Source organism: Tachypleus tridentatus, chromosome 3 (assembly GCF_004210375.1).
Source record: "Tachypleus tridentatus isolate NWPU-2018 chromosome 3, ASM421037v1, whole genome shotgun sequence".
Taxonomy (NCBI): Eukaryota; Metazoa; Arthropoda; class Merostomata; order Xiphosura; family Limulidae; genus Tachypleus; species Tachypleus tridentatus.
Genome location: NC_134827.1, coordinates 66,823,938 through 66,844,995, shown reverse-complemented (window position 1 = coordinate 66,844,995; position 21,058 = coordinate 66,823,938). Strand labels below are relative to the sequence as shown.

The window sequence follows — 21,058 nt, the reverse complement described above, 5'->3', positions numbered from 1 at the left end:
GTTCAATAATTGAGGTATTGAATGGTGGAATAAATGTGTCTTATATACACCTTAAGTTGGCTTGATTCTTTCCAGCATTTTATATACATATATATAGAACACTAGTGTAATTTTGATATGATTAAATTTTGTATATTTATTAATAATATAAATATTTACTGTGCCCGTTTGTGTATATAACATGTCTTGTTTTTTATCAAGGGAATTGATATTACAGGTTTAATGTACATAATGTAATTTTTTTTGTATCAATAACTGAAATTAAATGCTTTTTTTTTTTCAAAATCATAAACTATTCTGTAACATTTAAAGAAGATTTTCTTTCAAAATCTTTTTCTCGAGGGGAAGAATTGTATTTGGTGAGTTCTGTGGTGCAAAAGATTCCTGTGCTAAAGACACACTATGTCTATAAACATTGTCTGGTTTTATATCTAAAGATCTTTTTTAGAAGTATGTTTAAAATGGTCCTGTTTTAAGGGCCCCTTATTTTTTATTACAAAAGTTATCATTTAGAAATAAAACCCTTAAATTTTGAAAGAATTTTTTTGGGGTGGGAGTAAGTTTAGGGGAGGTTTCCCCATGTTCTGTGGTAAGAAAACCTATTCATTTATGCAACTCGTGAGCTTTACATGTACAGAAATTACAAACTGTCACTAGGGTATTTCAGTAAATATGTTTATGTACTCTTTAGAAGCCTATTAATAATTTTTTATAAATACAGATTCATTTTTGATAGATGAATAAAGATCAAGTGTATATGTATATATTAAATTATTTTCATTATGAACAAGAAACAAAACATTCAGACAAACCAATAATGATTTTGTTTGGATGAAATAAAAACCTAATTAGAATTACAAAATTTTGGAATTGTATTAACTAGGAACCTTCTCTGTTTGATGATGAACACCATCAAACTGACTTTGTGTTGGTTTACAAGCCATCTTCAGAAAAGGACAGTGGTCCTCATGAGAATATCAGATGAGTTTTTGAAACCAATTTGGAGGACGAAGGGCTTGAACTGGAACATGTTCATCAAGTAAATGTTGTTTTTTCATTACATATCTGTTATTTCATGATGAATTGTTAACAGATGGTTCAGGTGTTTGTTTTACATAAGAAAATAAAGTACGAAACATAATATTTATTATAAAAAATTAAAATTTAATTAAAGTAACATTTTGTGTTTGGTTACAAGATTTATTTTCATATCATGTAGTTAAAGTAATAAATGCAAGTCTTCAAAGTTTTTGCTTATTTGCAAAGCTGTTATTTTGCTGTATCTTTCATTGTTGTGGTGTTTTTAATGTGTCTTTCTTCAGACTTGTTTTTATTTATATCACAAAAATATTCCTTTTCTTTAGTTGTTAACTTTAAATAGTTCATTATATATTTAACAAACTACCAGTACTCAGAAAAAAAAGTATTCATTTCAAGAGTTTATTCACATGAAATATTTAAAGCTAGTGGTATAATTATTAGTATAACATTTGTTTTTAGTAATTACTTAAGATAAAAGATAGCTTTGTGCATAGATCAACAAATTATGTAACTAGCTTGATACACTGGTCTATCTAATGGTATACTGTATCACAAAAATATTTACAATGATTATGTGAAGAGTTAGGTACACCTGTTTTTATTAATAATTTTACTTATAATCCTAATAATATTTTATAGGGTTTATTGGGCTAAGAAGATACAGGTTAAGCTTAAATTAATATATTAAGTTGTATATACTCTGTTTGCTGTGGAAATGAATTTTTACCACAAAACGGGTTTTAACTTAATAATATTTGACAAAAGTATATTAAAGAAATCACATATTGCTCATTCTTGCTTTTGCTCCCCTGGTGGGATAGTGATAAGTTTAGTGATAACACTAAAATCCAGGGTTGAATTCCCTATGGTGGACACAGCAGATAGCTCAATGTTGCTTTGCTCTAAAACAAACAAATATTATACTCATATATACAAAAAATGATGTAGAAACCACACTAGAAACATATTTTACTGTATGAACCATGATATTCATATTTTATTTAATCAATTCTTTAATGTATTAAAATATAGAGCCAGAGCTGACTTTAAATAATAAAGTAATTACATGATGTGATTAGAGAATTTAACTTTTCTCCTTTTGAGACCTTTTATAGGCTGTTTCAAAATTAATTAAAAATAAATTTAATACAGCTTGTGGTAAATTGGTTAATCCTCATCCTGAGGATAGGTCGTAGGGCTTATGTCACATTTTCACAGTTATATTTAAAGTGTAACTATCTCACTTTAATATCATTGTATATGAATAAACATGACATCAAAGGATGTTTAATAATTAAAATATTAATATTACATAAGTTTTAAATTCTTCAGTTTAGAAGGAAATACTTTAAAAAAATCCTCAAACTCCCATAGTATGAAAATTGTGTAATTTACCATCTAGTTCTTGTCTCTTCTCTTATTTATTTTCTTCTCCTAAAAGTAGAAGATGTGGTAGAAATTATTTGTTGTAACATAGTTATTGCTCAAGCAAAGCATATTTTTAAAGCTTTCAATATAATTAATTTACAGAGCCATAAATAAGAAAATCAGACCCACTTACCACACCTGCTTCTCACATTCTTTCTTTCACAAATTACCAGTAGTTCTTTCTGATGTCATAAACTATATTTATTTATATGCAATAAAAAGTTAAAGATTTAATCTAACAAATTATATATTATATTACTTCGTTTTTTTCTACAGAGAATTGTTTATTTTCCCTCCAGTTCAAACGTTATTTCCATGTGAAATATTTTGATGAGCTTAGCTGAAATTTTATCTCATAGGTGGAAAGCCAGAGAAATTGTGATAGTTGCATGAGATTGTTTGTTTTCCATGTTTTATTATTTTGTGTATGTAAGTGCATTAATTAAACAAATCAAAAATTTTTAGCCTGTTTATACCACTAATACAAAACACTGGGCTTAAATTTTGTCAAAAACAAAAAAATTGAAGATCCAGTGAAGTACTGTAATTTTTTGTTTTACACATCTATTTTTTTTCATTATAATGAAAGTAAATAAAATGTAAAAAAGTAGATACTTATTAAATTGAAGGAGGTTTAATTAGGTAAGATAAAGAAAAATAACAATGGTACTACAAATGCTTCACAAGGTATGCTTGTGAGCAGTTCATGAGTTACATTATTTGATCATGTAATATATGATACACTTTGTCATGGGATTTTCAACTTTTGTGGTGGGATTATTAGTTAGACACAGTTCAAAGAGCAATAAAACAAAAATATTTTAGTAGAAATTATATTATTACAATATTTAAGCTACTTATGATAAAATTATAGTTTCCTGTTACAATTTGCAGTCATTATGGAAAGAACATAATGATAATTTTGTTTCCTTTTTTTATCATGGTGTTTATGAGGAGTGTCAAACTGAACAAATGCATAGAGAATTAGGGTAGAGAAAATAGAAGATAGAATATGAAGTTTTACTGAGATAAACTTTTGATATTTATTCAAGAAGTTTTGGAGATTACACAAATGAAATTTGATAATTTTCAGATGAAGGAAATTATTTTTTATCTTATGTAATAACCACTTGGAGCAGTCAATACTTTGATTTCTTTCTGGTGTTTGTATACAAAAATCTGGTAATGTTTACTGAAAACTTGTGAAATTTCAAAAATACATAAAACATTAAGTAACAATATGAAAACTAAAGGTCAGTTTGGGGCCACAAACCAAGTTGATTTCACTGAGCTCGTGGTAAGAGTGTTAAAATATGAAAAAAAGTTATTTATATTACTGAAAAACATATTTTTGGACTATTATCTTAAAATTTTCAAACTTTTTGAATTGTGTGAAATATGTTTTAAACCATATATTTATTTATATTTTTACTCACAATACCATTTGAATTGAAAATATATAATAAGAAAACCTCAGTAAGGTTACATCTTATTTTTTATGTTTCAATAGTACTCAGTTGGTGTAAACTTTGTGAAAATTCGTGCCCCATGGGAAGTTTTAACCCGATATGCTGAAATAATAAAGATGAAAATGCCGATGAAGGAGGTAAGATGATTTAGTGATAGCTTGTTATACAGTTTACAAGGAGTATTTGCTCATTGATTTGTAAAGATATGTTAGCTTTTTTATGAGACTGACAAAAATGTGATGGAAGTTTTACCAGTATTTAGAATTATGTTGAAAACTTGTACTATATTAATTATAACCAAATATTTATGTAATTATTCTTTTTCAACTTTGTATATTCTACTTCAAATTCTCTTCAACTATATGCAAGTTTGAACTAAAAAATATTAAATAAATTAATTAATTTACACAAGTTAAGTATATTTATGATGTGAATAAAAAAGTATCTTCAAACGAAACATTGCATCACTGATATTATTAATCAGAGCTAAAGTTATTATACTATTACTGTATTTAGTTGTTATACAATTATTTCTTTGTAAATTCATGGATTTCCCTTTTTGTCTGGTGGAATGTGTTAAGTAAGTTTGTTTCCTTTGCATGACCATAAAACTCAGTATGATGTTCCTTCTTAAATGATGTTCAACAGCTGTGTGACACTACATGTTGTAAATCCACCACTGGAAGTAGTTCTTTAATTTGATTTTGTGATTACACTGAAAGGCTGCTAAGGGTGTTAAGAAGAGAACAGCTTTTGATTTTCTCATTTTTGGATTTAGTAAAGTAAAATGCAAATAAATTCTGAGCATTTACAGACATTTGTGAAGAGATAATTTTAAAGCAACATATCAAGGGAGTTGAAATAATTTATGTCTTAAACGTTGCATTTTGTAGAAAAGAAATATTACATATTTGGATAGGTTTTTTTTTGTCTACCATCACATCCATCCTAGTTGATAAATCCTTGTGTTGAAAAAATGTTTGTGTTGGCACAGAAATGTTACATACAAAAGATGGATTTAAAATCCTGTTTTTACATATTTTTAATTTGGAATCTATAACAAACTAATTAAGAAAAATTTACAGTTTAATGTGACATGAAAAATTTCTTCATGAAATTCCACATAGTGGTTATATTCCCAGTCTTTGCTGCTTCTGAGATATCTTAGTGTTAAATGTATGTGTAATGAAGAGGTCAATGGAACAGTACTAACTTATGAATTGTGAAAGATATATCACAGCTATTATAGTTTGCTAATTTTTTTTCATATACATAACAGGATCAATTACTTTTTGTGTAATATTAACAAGTTTTATTTGTTCCACAATTTTTTGCACACAGTTGTCAGCTATAAAACTTAACTACTGATTGTATAACAACTATAGCAGTGACAGTTTGAAATAATTTTCAAAATGTTTGGCAAAATTTGTGCATTTTTGTTTGGATTAAAATGATAATTATAACATTCTTGTATTATTTTGAAAATGATCGTGTTGTTATACTATTCCTTTGATATTTTGTATACATCAATACTGAAATATTACACGTCAGATAGAGCATAAAATACTGATATACGTGAATTCTGATGAATCATAAGTTAGAAAAAGTGTTCTTTCTTGCTGTCCTTTCATTTTAGAGATTAATGTAAATTTTGGATGCAAAATTTAAAATTTCGGTGCCTATAAATGTCTTCCTTAGAACAAGAATGTATAAAAATAAATATAATTATATTAATATATTTGAGAAGTGTTTCAAATAATTGAAATGTTGTCATTTTTTTCTTTACTGTTATTACAACACTTAATACAACCTTTATAATGCTGAATCAACAACTACTGGCCACCTAAGTTATGTAAAACAATATAAAGCCATGATTTAAGATATGGATAGATTTGAGATAAAAAACTCTTAATGTAGCATCTATGCTAAGTTTGTTTGTATATGATTTATTTTTGACAAGTAGAAAGCTTTTATTAATAACAGATGAAGCTGTGGACATTGGCTTTCAAAAACTTAGTTTATGGTGATTATTGGTTCTGAATTAAAGGACATAATGGGTATGTTATTGAATGGAATTGCTTTAATTCCAGCATTACTGCATCTTTTGCATGTAATTAGACATTGATTTTGTGGTATGGCTGAATACTTTTAAACTTTCATGAACTTCATATCATTGTTTATTATCTTTAGAGTAGAAGGGTACATTTTCCTAAGCCAAATTTTTAAGTTTGCTCTGTACTTGTTTGGGATGTGGTTTTGAAGCTTGTTACTGTTTTTGAATGTATTCTTGCAAATTCTTTCATGGCTCTTAAAAGGTTTTAAATTGTTTTGCTTCTCTAAATATTCTGTATAAACATCTTTTCTCACAGAGGACTGTGATGTATTTCTCGAGTATATTCAGTAAATCCTTTCACAGCTGTGTTGCACTGCCAAATTATTTAAACTGTGTTTCATTAAAAACATTCCGTATCAATATTCTTCTTCATAAAGGGCTTTGACAAACATTCTTGAGTCTGTTCTGTAAGTATACTCATGACATTTAATATTGTCAAAGGACCATTGATTTGCCATAAACCAAATGTGTAAAAGTTAATCATTTTACGTACAGTGCTGTAACTCAAATCTGTCTCATCATACTAGAGCATTAACATGCAGATCTTTCTCTTAAAGTGTGATTAAGGAGATAACTCATTATATTTGCACTTAAGCATTATTTTTTTTTACTGCAATGACTTTCATTCATTCTGAAGCAACTAGTGCTAAATACCACTTATATTCTTTAAATATGTTTACAAATGTAGGTGTATTGTGGTGAATAAAGGAAAATTCAGTCATATAAATTACAGTCCCCTACTACAAGGAGTTTAGTTTTCTACTTTGCCCTTTTCTGGGGTTACTGATGAGGGGAGCTGATTTCCAATAAACTGCTCTAATTTGGTGAAAAGTGATGTATCAAATGATAAGCTTGACTTCATGTTTTTTTCTTGCTGAAACATATGGTATATATATATGATAATGATAAAAAGAGTCAACATTATTCTAAAGACCACTGTCACTCCTTGTACCATCCCTAATTGCTGTGTAACATAATACATTCAACTGGTGGGAACTTATTCAATGTTACATCATCACTGTTTACAAGGAAGGGACGATAGGAGGATGTCAATAGTATAATGTGGAGTTGGTGTGATAAAAACTATTGTTGTGATACAATATTTTAACAGAAGGCTACAACAAAGTCAAGACCATTATGTAATTAATTTGAATATCTGATACAGGGCAGCTATCCACATAAAACAGATGAAAATTAACTCAGTAATAGATATTGCTGATTAAATATATGGTTTTACATTTTTGCTTGTTATCTCTTTGTTGTTGTCAGTTGAGTATTGTTGTTTGTTAGTGATATTCTTGGCTGTAATTCCAGTAAAACCTCATGATAATAATTAGCTTAGGTGATTTAGGATAGGCTTAATTCCGTATAATAAACTAGCAATATAAATTAATTTTTATGATTAAAATGTCATGACAAAACTAGTGCTAATAAAAATAGATTTATAGAACAAACTAACTAGTACTGGTACCACAAAATCCATAAAACAATTCTCCACTTTGTGCATTCAAGATTCAATAAATTAGAAAATAACTAAAGTTTATGCAAGAACTATTTCTTTATTGCAGAACATAGTTTCAAATAAAAACACTCTGATAACAAGAACATTACTTCACTGTGGCTGCACATGTGTGTTTGATTATATCTTTATTGATGTAATGTGTAAGTACAGGAAGTAATGAATAAAGTCAAACTATAAGAAGTAGCTGGAAAGCTGACATCATTATTATTATTATGACTAAGAACAAGATGTAACACTGATGGTAAATACATTTACTATAACAAAAATTACTGTTAATACTGTAATAATACACCATGCAAAGAACATGCTTTAATCATATAGTAAGATATTAAAGAGAAGTAAAGCTAATTGTGGCTGCAATATAACAGTGATTCATTATTACCTTAAAATTAATTTTAGAGAAATTATATTGTTGATTGTTATGTATTGTAATTTATCTCAGATCAGTCTCCAACTTATTATGTTACGTACATAATGTATTACAATTTCAAACAACTGGAAATTTTAATTTAAATGTTGATATGTATTAAATTTATGTCATTTGTCAACAAGATTGACACACACAAAAATATTTAATGTCCTTGTAAATATACTAATGCCATAACTTAATTCACTGAAGTTAAACAGGTTGTGATGTTCAGTATTTGTAAACATTCCTGATCAAATTCTATAGTTTTCTGATTAATAAGCATTAATCACGATTATAGCTTCTGTGGCTTGTGCTACACTGATTGTAGTGATAAAAAAAATTGTTCTGCCTTTTGGTGCATCGATTTATGTGGTTTAACGAGATATTCTTGAATGTTAAACCATTTTTAAAGATGTGTAATCATTTTTGTAAAACAAATATTGTTGATTCTTACTCTCAAGAATCTTCTACAAAGTTAGAAAACAGCTGGGACTTGCATGATACACATCCAACAATATACACTACAAACATCAAATTGAAAGAAATGTAGGCATCAGAACAAATGCATAACAGTAAATCTGTTGCATGATGTGTGAAATATTTTTAAAAAGTTTTATTATTTTGTAAAACTGTTACTCGTGTTATTGGTGGCAAAAAAGATTATTGGATTTCTAACAATGTTGAAAAAATATGGTGTTTGCCTTGTGATAGGGGAAACATCATTTGTGAAACATTAGAGTGAGCATATGAGCTCTGTCTGTGAAATCTTGTAATGTTGTTTAACCAAAGTGTTATTTGTTAATATAGAATAATATGCTTTGATTTTTTTTTCTTTTCCCAAAGTGAATTCTGGCAGATATGTTTGATTGTTGTGTTGTCTGTGAAATCTTGTAATGTTGTTTAACCAAAGTGTTATTTGTTAATATAGAATAATATGCTTTGATTTTTTTTTCTTTTCCCAAAGTGAATTCTGGCAGATATGTTTGATAGTGTTTAGAACTCTGATCATGACTTTCACAAACACAACTAATATGCAAAGTTTTATTATAGTCTTTCTTACTAAGATTTATTGTGTAAAATATTGAAGTTGGAAGAAATATAAATCTGAAACTTGTGAAATTAATTCCTTTAGTTATTTCCTGTATTTGTTAAGTAAAAATACATAGCTTGTTAGAATTTGTCTGTTTAAAAACCGTGATAACTTTGATGGAAAATATTATCATAGAAACATCTAACATTGAGTATTAATTCCTGTAGTTTGTAAAATATATTGAAATTATTTATGAATGATATATTTACATTTTAATTAAAAGAAAATGGTGTAATGGTATAATTATTACTATAATCAAATGTTGTTGTTTTTTTAAATTTTAAACAAAGCTGCATGAGGGCTATCTGTGCTAGCTGTCCCAAGTTTAGTAGTGTAAGACTAGAGGAAAGGCAGCTAGTTATCACCCACTGCCAACTCTTGGGCTACTCTTTTATGAACAGATAATGGGATTGGCTGTCACATTATAATGCCCCCACCACTGAAGTAGTGAGCATGTTTGGTATGATGGGGATTTGAACTTGCGACCCTCAGATTACGAGTCAAGTGCCTTAACAACTTGGCCATGCCGGACCTTGTGGGAGTGTCAACATCATCGTGGCTAGGAAGCAGTGGTATAGACTGATTGAAGAATGCTGTCAATGCTGTTTGTCTAGCATGCTCACTTTTTATCTCTATAAAGTTCTTTATACAAGATTAGGGCATTTTCGACATTGCTTAATTAAGGCTTCAATCACAATTTTGGTCTGGATTTTGACAGTTTGATAAAATAGTAAAAATCAATTTGGCAACATTTTCTGTTTTAAAAACAGTTGTTATTCTGGTTCTTAGTTGTCTTTCTATTCATAAGCAGCCAATTTTGGTCAGTGTTTTATCAGTTCTTCATTGGTCATTTGTTTATAGTATGATTTCAGTAAGTCATTGATGAGTTGCTCTTCGATTCCACTAAAATTCAAACTGATGTGATTTTTGTTTAACAAGAGGTTGAAAATTGTGCACACGTTTTAGCCAGTTTTTTTTTCCAAACTGCATTCATATTGGAGGTTGTAACCTCTTTACGTTCTTGATGTTGAATGGTTTCCAGAAACTTCTGATCTAGGTGTTTCTGTTGCTGTCCACTGCCTCTAATCATTTATCTGAAGATTTGTCATAAGTAATATGCTTTAAAAGAAGCTATGATGTATTGATTTATAGGTTGGATCAAAGAAGTGGTGTTTGGAGGAAGAAACTCCACAGAAATGTTTGTTGATATGTAAATTAGGTTGTTAGGGTGATTTGTCATCAACCACTAGTGATTTATGGGAAGCATTTTCCATAGAAAAACATCTCTCTACTGCAGGGCAGAAAAAGTTGTAAACAAATCCTCAAAAATTGTTTTTGTTGTTTAAACCTGTTCTGTCTGGCATCTTCTTCCAATATAGATCAGTCTCTCAAATGTTGAAAACCTGATGGGTCATATATCCTCTTTGTTCAATAATATCTTTTAAAACTGGTGGGCATATTGATGTTGCTTCCTTGTCAGCACTTACCACCTATAGGCTGTGTAAATTATGCTCTTTTTTTTTCTTAATCTGTCAAGTCAGCCTTTGCTATCCATTATCTTCGGGCAATACCAATTTAGTAACTTAACAGGTGCAGGTGTGGAAGACTCAGCATTTTGGATAATTTTCTCTTTCTTGATAGTTGCTGTAGTTGATGGTGAGAACTTAAATGCTTTGGAGTTTTAGTAAGTCTCTGGCTTTCACAAACTTCTTGATGGTTTCCAGTTTTGTTGTTACTGAGAAGGCTTTTCTCGCAGTTTTTTGGCTTACCGCTGGCACTGGAATCACTTACAGTACACTTGCTAATCATTTTGTATTTAAGGACAGAGTACAGTCTAAATAAAACTATAAGTACATTGGTTGATACCTTTCACGATCCAAACAAGACACTTGGGATGTATGAACTCTTAGCACACGGGCTGGTTAAACTAACGTGTCATGACGTTTTATTAAGTTACATTCAAAATATAATTAAACTACTTAACTACCATGATGTACGAAAAAACTTGACAACAAACCATAGATGTTAATGCAGCTTTTAATCTATAAATTCTTTTTAGTTCTTAATAATATAAGAAAATATTTAAAAACAATTTTAAATTACCCTAGTGTAAGAATTTGAATATTTGTTCTTCAGTTATTACCTCTTTTGAACTTTCCCCTTAAACTATGAAATGTTATGTGAAATGTCATTAATCTTTTAAATCTTTATCTTATATCCTTCAATCATATGGAACTACAAAGCAACCAATGAAGATGGAAGAACTTCTTGCCACACCCGCCTTCAACTTGCTCAAATTTACAAATTGCTGATACATTTTTCTGAGGCTATGTCCTATTAAATTTATAACCAATAGAAAGTCTAGGATACAAATAATTGATTAAAGTATGATTCATCCTATATGATCTTACAGATAATTGATAAATTTAGCTAATTAGAGAGCCAGAGACAGTGAGATATTTTCTCAATGACAAACTGGGTATATCCTGCTTCAAACATAAATTATTGTGATATTATATTTTCCTTCCTTTCTCTCTCTCTCTTTTGAAGAATAGTATCAGTTTTTCAACAGATTTTCTACTGGTTATAAATTATGTTGTGATAAATTTGTTATACGTTTCACATGTATTTTTGAGGAGTTCAGCATTTCTAAAATCATACACCAGTTTAAAAAGGTTATTTTTGTATTTCTTTCAGGTACCAGAGTTTCAGTATTCAAGGGGTGATGAAAAAAAATTAAAAAGAGGTATAAGTGGTGTTTGCCATTCAATTTCAAACCTCTTTGCCTCCAAAACATCAAAGAGGCAACAGTTTACAACTGAATATAGAAGAGCTAGGGAATACTTGTAAGTACACGTTTGGGCTTTTGAATTTTATTTGCTATAAATCTTTGTGATTTTAGTCAGGTGATATTCTGTACATTGAGTGTTTTAATATTTTTTATGTTTGGTTAGTTTTGTATTTTGGCCAAAGCAACTTAAGGACTAACTGCATTAGCCATCCCTAATTTACCAGTGACATACCAAAGGGAAGACAGCTAGTTAGTATCACCTACTACCTACTCTTTTTATCAACAAAGAGTGTAATGGATTTTAATGTTACAACATCCCAATGGGTAAAAGTATGAACATGTTTGGGGACAACAGGGATTTGAACCCATAACCAACAGATAGTGAGTCAAACCATTACGATCATTTCTTTTCACTATGGGCTTGGTTGAATCTGCCAAATTTGTGACCCCAAATTTATCGTTATAGTTTCACCACAATAAGTTCTAATACGTTTTTTGTATCTTTATAAAAATTTCATCAACTGTGAATAATCATTAAATCATTTGTTGTGAAAAACATAATTTATAATGAAGTCTTTTTCACTGCAAGAGTCTGTGAATATGTGGAATCAGAAAATTGACTCCTGTGGGTGCAAAGTGATTATCATGTAGATTAAAAACACTTAAATCCTCTGAAATTGAAATTTAAACATCATAAATAAACTTAAAACATTTTAGTAAGTAAAACTAGACTGTATTTTGTATTATTCTACCCAAACTGTATGAGGTTTGTCAGTATGACCAATCTTGTAACCATTAAAATAAATCAAAATTATCCTTTTTTTATTTGTAAAGTTTGTTAGAAAGGATTTTAGATTCAACAAAGGATTTGTATTTATTATTAAACCTGTATGGTTCATCAGCTTCTATATTAAACATTTTAGATTGACAAGTAAGATCTATATAATAGTGCATGTAATGTCACATCAGAATACAATCAATAACATAAATCATAACATCCTTTACTGGCCCAGTACAGGTTTCCAGTAAGAAAAAAGTATTGTCGTGTCACTACATCTGTATTATTATTTAATGTGTTATACATCTTAAGGCACTCTAATAGTTAATTACTTTGTAAATGTGACTTGTTGTTCTAACAGATGAAAGAGGTTTGTAATTTCAAAAATAATTTGTTCATATTTACATATTTGTGTAAAAGTTATTTTTACTGGTCTTGTTTAAGATTTGATGTTCCAGAGAAGAAAGAAGAATTCTTTAATTCAGCCCAACGTTCCCAAATTGTGGAATTTATTTTAAAACGGAAGAGATTCTCTAATAACGAAGAATCTTATGCATTTGGCAAGTGAAAAAAAAAATCACAATATATTTTAACATAATATGTATTTAGTTTCCTTTCTGTATAATTTACTGTGCATCAGAATTACTGAAAAAAAATTCATAAGCTAAATTTATACTTTTTGAAAATAAATTTCTTCATTATGAACTGAGTCATTAGATAATCTGGGAGAGAAAACTGAATTTTTTCAATTACTTTTATAAAATATGAAATTCATTTATGTATCATACTTGTATGTTTTTCCTTGTATTTCAAAATGATAACATTTAGTGATGAGTTTATAATACTTAATATGCATGTAGGTAGCTTTTTCTGAGAGGTGCTAAAAGTATAAAAAAAGTTTCCAAACAAAGCAAACTTTTTAAATTGACTTTTGTAATAATTTCTGTAAGTCTTTCAACTATTCTAAAAGGTAGTTCATCATGTTTACTTTTAAAAAAGTTTTACACAAAGTACCATCATATGCAAGTGGTGATACAAATTTCAGTTTTGAGTACAAATTAGCTTTCATAAATTGTTTACTCTTTTGCTGCGACCTCTTCTGTGAGTGATTCAAAGTGCTCGTTCTACAACCGCCTACCGTGTTGTACACAAAAATGAATCACACACTTTTATGGAGAATCTATGTTAATAAATTTAGTTTTTAGTTCACTTTTATTTTTTGGCCAATCAGTTTTAACTTCTAAATTTTGAAAAGTAACATAACAAACGTTGTAAGATGTAACTTTTCCATATCATGTTAGGATTTACTAACAGGAACAGTAAGCTACTAAAATTTACATTAAGATAGAAACATGAACTAAACATAATTACAAGTAAGAATCTGAAATTTGCATAGCTTACCTTTTTTGATTTACTGATATATCCTTAAATTATTTAGTCCAGCATGGTCAGATGGACAGGGCACTTGAATCACAGTCCGAGGGTTGCAGATTTAAATTCCTGTCACACCAAACATGCTTGTCTTTCAACTGTGGAGGCATTATAGTGTAACAGTCAATCCCACTATTATCGGTAAAAGAGTAGATCAAGAGTTAATGGTGGGCAGTGATGACTAGCTGCCTTCCTTCTAGTCTAAATTAGGGACATCTAGCACAGATAGCCCACAAATATTTAGTAGAAATAATGTTAAGAAATCTGTTAATTAAAAGTTACAGTGTGTATTTTAGGGCTAACATTTAAATATCTGTGTCTTAAAATACCATTTGGGTTATAATGATTTGTACTTATCATCATTATATTTTGTTTTGACCTTGTACTGACCAGCTGCTGATTTAGTTTCTCATGTATATATAAAATCCCAAGATGGAATGTCCACCTGAACTTTTATGTCATATTAAACTTTACAATTTAAATTTAGAGACTTGTATTTTTTAATGTAGTTTGACATAAGACTGTTAATGTGTACTAGAAGTTCTGTTATTTATCACATGATGTGAACAGTTAATGAATCTAATTTTATATAGCAAACTGACAAGAAGTGTTTAATATTCATAAGTTAATACACAGAAAACAAGAAGCTATAATTATTAGAATGTACTGATTGATTGGCTACCTTTGCTTATTAACACTTGATAATATCTCATAAGTTTCAACTAGATTAAGTTTTAGTCCTAAAATTAATTGTGCTGAATAATATTCATAAATATAAAAATTAATAGCCATAACTGTATTGTACACAAGTAATCAATATTTCTCATAAAGATCTGTCTGTGAATTTCCAAAGTCCAAAATGAATCAGTCTGATTTAAAGTTTCCATGCGATAAAGTAAAAAAAATACTTCTTTTGAAAGATATTTTTCTGGCAAAACTTTATATTTTGTCTACTATTTTTTCAACCGTAATACTAATAGAAATGAAATTACCAATGTGCAGTGAAATGAGAAACTGAAAAATATGAAATATAATGAACAAACATGTTTTTTCCTCTCTGAATGCTAGGTTTTCTATTTTCTTCAAAGTTTCAACTTAGCATCTCCCCATACTCTTCTTTTAATTTTATGGTTTTACTGCCTGTACATAGAACCACTGTCTCCTGTCTAAAGCTTAGGAAGTTGTAATATCGACAGATTAACTGATGAATAAAGACATAGCAGAACATAGGTGAAAAACTAAAGATGTTATGAGAACAGTATGATTATGATGTTAGAAAAATGTGAGTTCAAGAAGTCTTAATCGAAACAAATAAAATCTTTGTAACCCTGGGTATTCCTGATACAATCACACAGAAGTGGAAACCAATGCACAGTTAATTTAAATAATTTCAGCTGTGATCCACTCTGTATTTTATGTAGAAAGTAAGCAACTTTCCCTAATGTTTAGGTCAGTCCTGTATAGTTTGCATTGTAACAGGTAAAAACATGATGTTTTGTGTTGTGATACAATATACATAGTCATTTGATAATAAACAGTTTGGAAAGAAGTCAGTTAATTCTGCTCTTAGACTGTAACCCACTATTAGTATTGGAGGTGTGTGTGCTTTTTTATTTGGACAATATATTGTACAGCTCATTCAAGATGTCTTGATAGAAATGAACAAATGAATATTACTTGTCATTAGACTTGGAGATATTTCACTTACTGTATCAGTAAAATAATGGTTATGTTGATAATTTATTTTGATGAGATGATTAATTTTGATTAGGGGGAATGTCATTCTTCAGAATGACAAAGCTCCCAGGAAATGGTTATTAAACAACTGGGCTTCGTTTTCAACAATATTTAAAAAGCAACCCCTTGATGACATCAAGTGAGTGTTAATAATTTCCTGGACAGAATTTATTTATTTCATATAAAAAATCACTTGGTAAAAGTTTTGAGTTTTACCTAAAGATTGAAATTACCAAAAAAACTTTTTGGTACTTTTCAGTCTTGTGTCCTTTCTGAGATATTTTTTAAAGTGGTATTGCTACAGTAATTTTGAAACTGTTTTTCTACATTTCTTTCTAGTGTGGAACAGGAGGGTGTTTGTTTGAACTCTCTTTGCAGTTAGCTATAATTGTGGCAGGGAAGCAGTTCATTAACGCCGTGGTGGAAATGGGTGTTCCGTAAGTTTTTTAGTTAAAATAGACATTTATTGTAATAATTTCATGTAAGAACATTTTCTATGACAGTTGGCTCATTTTGGGACATAAGAACTGTGTTGTACTTTTTTTTTTTCAAAAAGGGATTTTGGTATGTTCAAGATTTGTAGTTTATTAATGTTCAGTCAAACATGTAGTAAGTCAGATTGTATGTAAAATTAAACTATTTATACATTCATGTCAACAAAAAAACTGTTTTTATTTTAAAACTAGGTAAAAATGTTTTGTATTTATCTAGATGGCTGTTACGGGTTTACAAGAAGTGGTCAGTGCATAAAAAGGGTCAGTGTGCTCATGAAAACCATGCACCCACTCAGTGGGAGAGTGACTACAACTTAATAAACCAAGAAGAATTGGGTCTTTTTAGTGAATATCTTGAAATGGGTAAGGCTTAAGTTTAAAATAATGATGTGAAAATAATTACATTACTAGATACATATGTTCTACATAAAACTTGAACAGGTTAAAATGGTACTTTTTCCATGTCTGTGAAAAAATGTTAAATCTTTAACAATGACCTTGTAGTTTGTACATCATTCAAGAGCCTTAAAATCAAGTTATTCTAATTCTAGTTAACTGAGTAACTGACTACTATGGAAATGAATGATATATTATTTTAAGTTCCTCCAACATAGTTTAAAATACTTTTAGATATTTAATGTATAATTAACAGTAAAGATGAAATGTGTGATATGATGATAATGTATGTGAAAAACGTAGTTGGAGCAGCATTTAGAATGTTTTTGATGATGTAGAAATGGATATGAATTGTGTTTATTGCTGAGCCTGAAGGGTTATAATGCTTTTTATTTATTTATTTAATATAAAAAATACTTAATAAAAGTTTTGAGTTTCACCAAAGATTGAAATTACCAAAAAAACATCTTATATGTGTATGACATGTTTAGAGTCACAGTTGGAGTTTTATTCATACTAGTTGTGTTTTGAAAGAGATCATTCTAAATACAATAATTATATATAAGGAGAGTCAGTCATGATAGGAGGGAGAGAATTCTCTTGTATTGCTATTGTATTATTTTTATTGAGCTATAAAATTCAATAAAGATGTGGTAATAACCAAAAGAGATGTAGATCTAATAGCATTAGTATGTAGTTAATCAGATGTTTCTGTTATATAATATAGTTTTAATTTCTGAATTTCAAAAGGAAAATATTTTAATTTGTAACGTCTTAGTGCTTACATTTCTGTATCACGCGGATGGCACTTGTTTGTTCAAAATTGCTAAACTTAGACATCTTTTCACTTGTATTTGATTGACTGAAATTGAATACAGCTTTCAGACTTGCAGATTTTCCTTGTACATAACATAAAGTTATAGTTACCAAGCCATCCCATAAAGCTCTGTTCTCTTACATGCAGTCTTTCAAAAATGTAAATACTTTTCTCTCTTTCTGTCTTTGATATTTGCTGTTACATTATTGATATCCATTAGAAAATAACTTTTTAATATTCTGTTTTATGTATAATGTCATCTCGTTCACAGGATGGCTTTTAAGTTTTTCTGAACATAGATTCAAATCTGCTTTCACTATGTTTAGTTTAACCAGCTAAGGAAATTGTTTTGATGCACAATGTTTAGTTAGAAAACCAGTTAAATTGTAATAATTATAAGACATTGAATGCTTTGTGTTTATTATTGTTTGTGCTCTAAATTGTGTGTTTGAAATTAATAAATAATTTGGGAAAAAAATGAAAAACAGCCCCATGGAACATTTGGGTTAGCATCTATCAATACTTTAAGTCTTTGACAACAAAAGAAATTACAGCATTCACAATTAAGTACTAGATTTTGTTATTTTTTATGCACATATTTTGTTTGTTATAATACTGAAAAAAATACTTATTAGGTAACATTAGAATATATGAATGAAGAAATAGATTAATTTATTTGCAATATATGTATATACTTTTGAAGATCGTGTGTATTACATAATTTTATGCTGTGATTTGAACTAAGTGTATACAAGGCGATTCCTGGGTTGTTACATAGGCTTAGTATATAGGAAGTTGTCATATTTAACTGATGCAAGCCTGATGATAGTCAGGATAAATAATGATAAGCTTTATTGTGCTCTGCAGGGATTTTAGAAAGGAAAAATATTATTTCCTTTTTTTTTTTGGTGTGGTTACAAGGTTAAACAAATGGCCCAAGCTCATGTAATGTAAGGGTAGAGACAATAATGCATAACATATAAATATTTACCAAAAATAACTTGATATTCAATTAGAAGATTCTATAAGCTATGCAAATGAAATTTGGAAACTGTAATATTAAAGACATATACATTTTATTAATTTTAGCATGAAAATCACTTTGCTTTCATACTAGTCAGAGTTTAAAATTGAGACAAATCTTTATAAAAAAAAAGGTTCTTATGGATGGATTTTTTGAGTTCCTCATTAGTTATTGTATCCACTATATTTTGTTTGATAAGAATCACTTCATTGTTTGTTCCTTTCAATTTTTCAGGAAATATTTTGGAGTGAAAATAGGCCTCTACTTTGCTTGGCTGGGATTTTATACCTGCATGCTGATCCCAGCTTCAGCAGTAGGAGTGCTGTGTTTCCTCTATGGGTTCTTCACCTTAATGGGTGATGCTCACAGGTATGAATAAAGGGAGAAAAAAGTTAAAAGAGTTATTAAACAGTTTATTATTTTATAACTCATGTTTGATCATTTTCTAAATTATACTTCAGATAAATCAGTTACTTAGAGATATGTAATTGATGAAATGTGGTAAGTTATTAATCAGTGTTTAACTAATTAATTATTTTCACACAAGACATTTGTAGCTGGAATAATTGCAAAGAGTAATAATTGGAACCATTAATTTTATTGGTTGATATGTTTTGAACCATTAATGTACCTTAAAATATTTTTAATAATTTTGTGACAAATTGATTTAAACATAATTTCAGTTAATCAGTTAGTTTATGTGGCATTATGATTGATTTAAATGTTCAGCTGTACTGTGTTTATTCTATAAACTTAAAACAAAATTGCATTTTTTTTTTACAGTAAGGACGTTTGTGAGTACTACAAAGACACAATTTTATGTCCTCGGTGTGACATAAAAGGATGTAAATATGAACTGAACAACTAGGACAGACATGCACTTTTGCCAGAATTACACATCTTTTTGACAATGGTGCTGCTGTATTTTTTGCTGTTTTTATGTCACTCTGGGGTAAGTATTATATAGATTTACCTGTTAAAATTATATAAATAATATTCTCTTCTTCAGACTCTGTTAGAGCTTTCATACACAAAATATCAAATTTTTTGTTATTTAGTTTTAAGACTTTTTTAAGTAATGCTTTTCTTGTGCCTATTTTCTTTTAGCATGTTGACTATCTAACATGCATAGTAATTTTGATTTTAAGATTAAAAATACTTGTATGCATCAGAAAATGTTCACATTTCACATATAAAATTTTATAACCTCAGATAATTATCAAACATTTTTGTACAGAAAAACTTAATGTTTTGTCTGTTATTTTACTAATGAAACTCTGTATGGGCTTGATAGATTTGACCACTATAAACAATTAGGAAATTAATATAAATAATGCCTTTTTCATTCTAGAATAACTACAAACTATAACTCATATAAAATAGCTTAAATTTGATAACATCATACATTTATATACAAGGGGAGGTCAAAAAAGTGCCTCTCCCTTGAAAATGTTACTTTATTTGATATCATATTCGAACAGATCTTGTGAAGTGCATTTTACACATTTTTCTATTATCCACTAAAATATATAACAAATTAACAGCATTTTCAAGGGGGCCACTTTTCTTGTCCACACCATGTACAAATATAAATTTATTATTTTTATTATATTGATCTTTCAACTGTGTCTGGATAACAGTGTAGAAGTTACAATGACAGGGTGTATGTAAGCTCATGCTACCATATCCAGTAACATAAAACTGACCTTAGAAAGGACCTGAATTTTGGGAAAGTAACTCAGTAAGAAAATCCTCATGATATGTGTGGTAATGGATGCCTATAGCAAAAGGGTTACTTCAACATAAAAACGTCCAACATTCAGTGATGTCGAGAAACCCACTTGTTGACAAATTTATATGGAAAAACGGCTCGTTTGGGTTGAGAAAATATTTTACATAGAAGAGCGAACAACGTTTCGACATTCTTCGGTCATCATCAGGTTCACAAGAAAGAGGTAACTGACCGGAAGCTGACCACATGTTTGAAAGGGGTTGTGTAACTGAGTGTCGAAATGTAGAGGGCGGTATTAGATGTTTGAATATATAATTTTATTTATTTTATTATATTAATATAGGTATAAAGGCGTTCCTTTATATTGGTTTATTTTGGGTTTAAGTTGTTGTATAAGTAAGGCTTCTTTAATTTTGCGTTTGTTTCTTTATTTAGTATTTGAGTGTTTTCTATGGTTATGTTGTGTTTATTTGACTTGCAGTGTTCGAAAACGTGTGAAGGTGACTTTTTATGTTCTTTGAATCTGGTTTCCATTTTTCTACTTGTTTCTCCATTATAGAAGTCGTGGCAGTTATCACATTGTATTTTATAAATAATGTTGGTGTAGTGTTTGTCAGTGTAGTTTTTACATAATATAGACCTCAGTTTTGTGCCTGGTTTTTGAATAAATTTGGTATTAACTGGAATGTCATATTTTGTTACTAATTTTTGCCAAATGTTGGTTATTTGTTTGCTGATGTCAGGAATATATGGTATACAGCAGTATATGGTTTCGTGGTTTTTTGA

General features: G+C 29.1%; 2 long non-coding RNA genes across 2 annotated transcripts; one reads left to right on the top strand and one right to left on the bottom strand.

The window, feature by feature from the left end:
* Positions 1–168: 168 nt before the first annotated feature.
* Positions 169–20,799, bottom strand: LOC143247038 (uncharacterized). Its single transcript, XR_013026324.1, has 3 exons — positions 20,247–20,799; positions 2,437–2,475; positions 169–1,943 (listed from the first exon to the last, which is right to left on the bottom strand). It is a non-coding gene; the product is annotated as an uncharacterized LOC143247038 (long non-coding RNA).
* On the top strand, positions 3,829–13,266 carry LOC143247036 (uncharacterized). The gene is made up of 3 exons (XR_013026321.1): positions 3,829–4,075; positions 11,770–11,918; positions 13,086–13,266. It is a non-coding gene; the product is annotated as an uncharacterized LOC143247036 (long non-coding RNA).
* Positions 20,800–21,058: the final 259 nt, after the last annotated feature.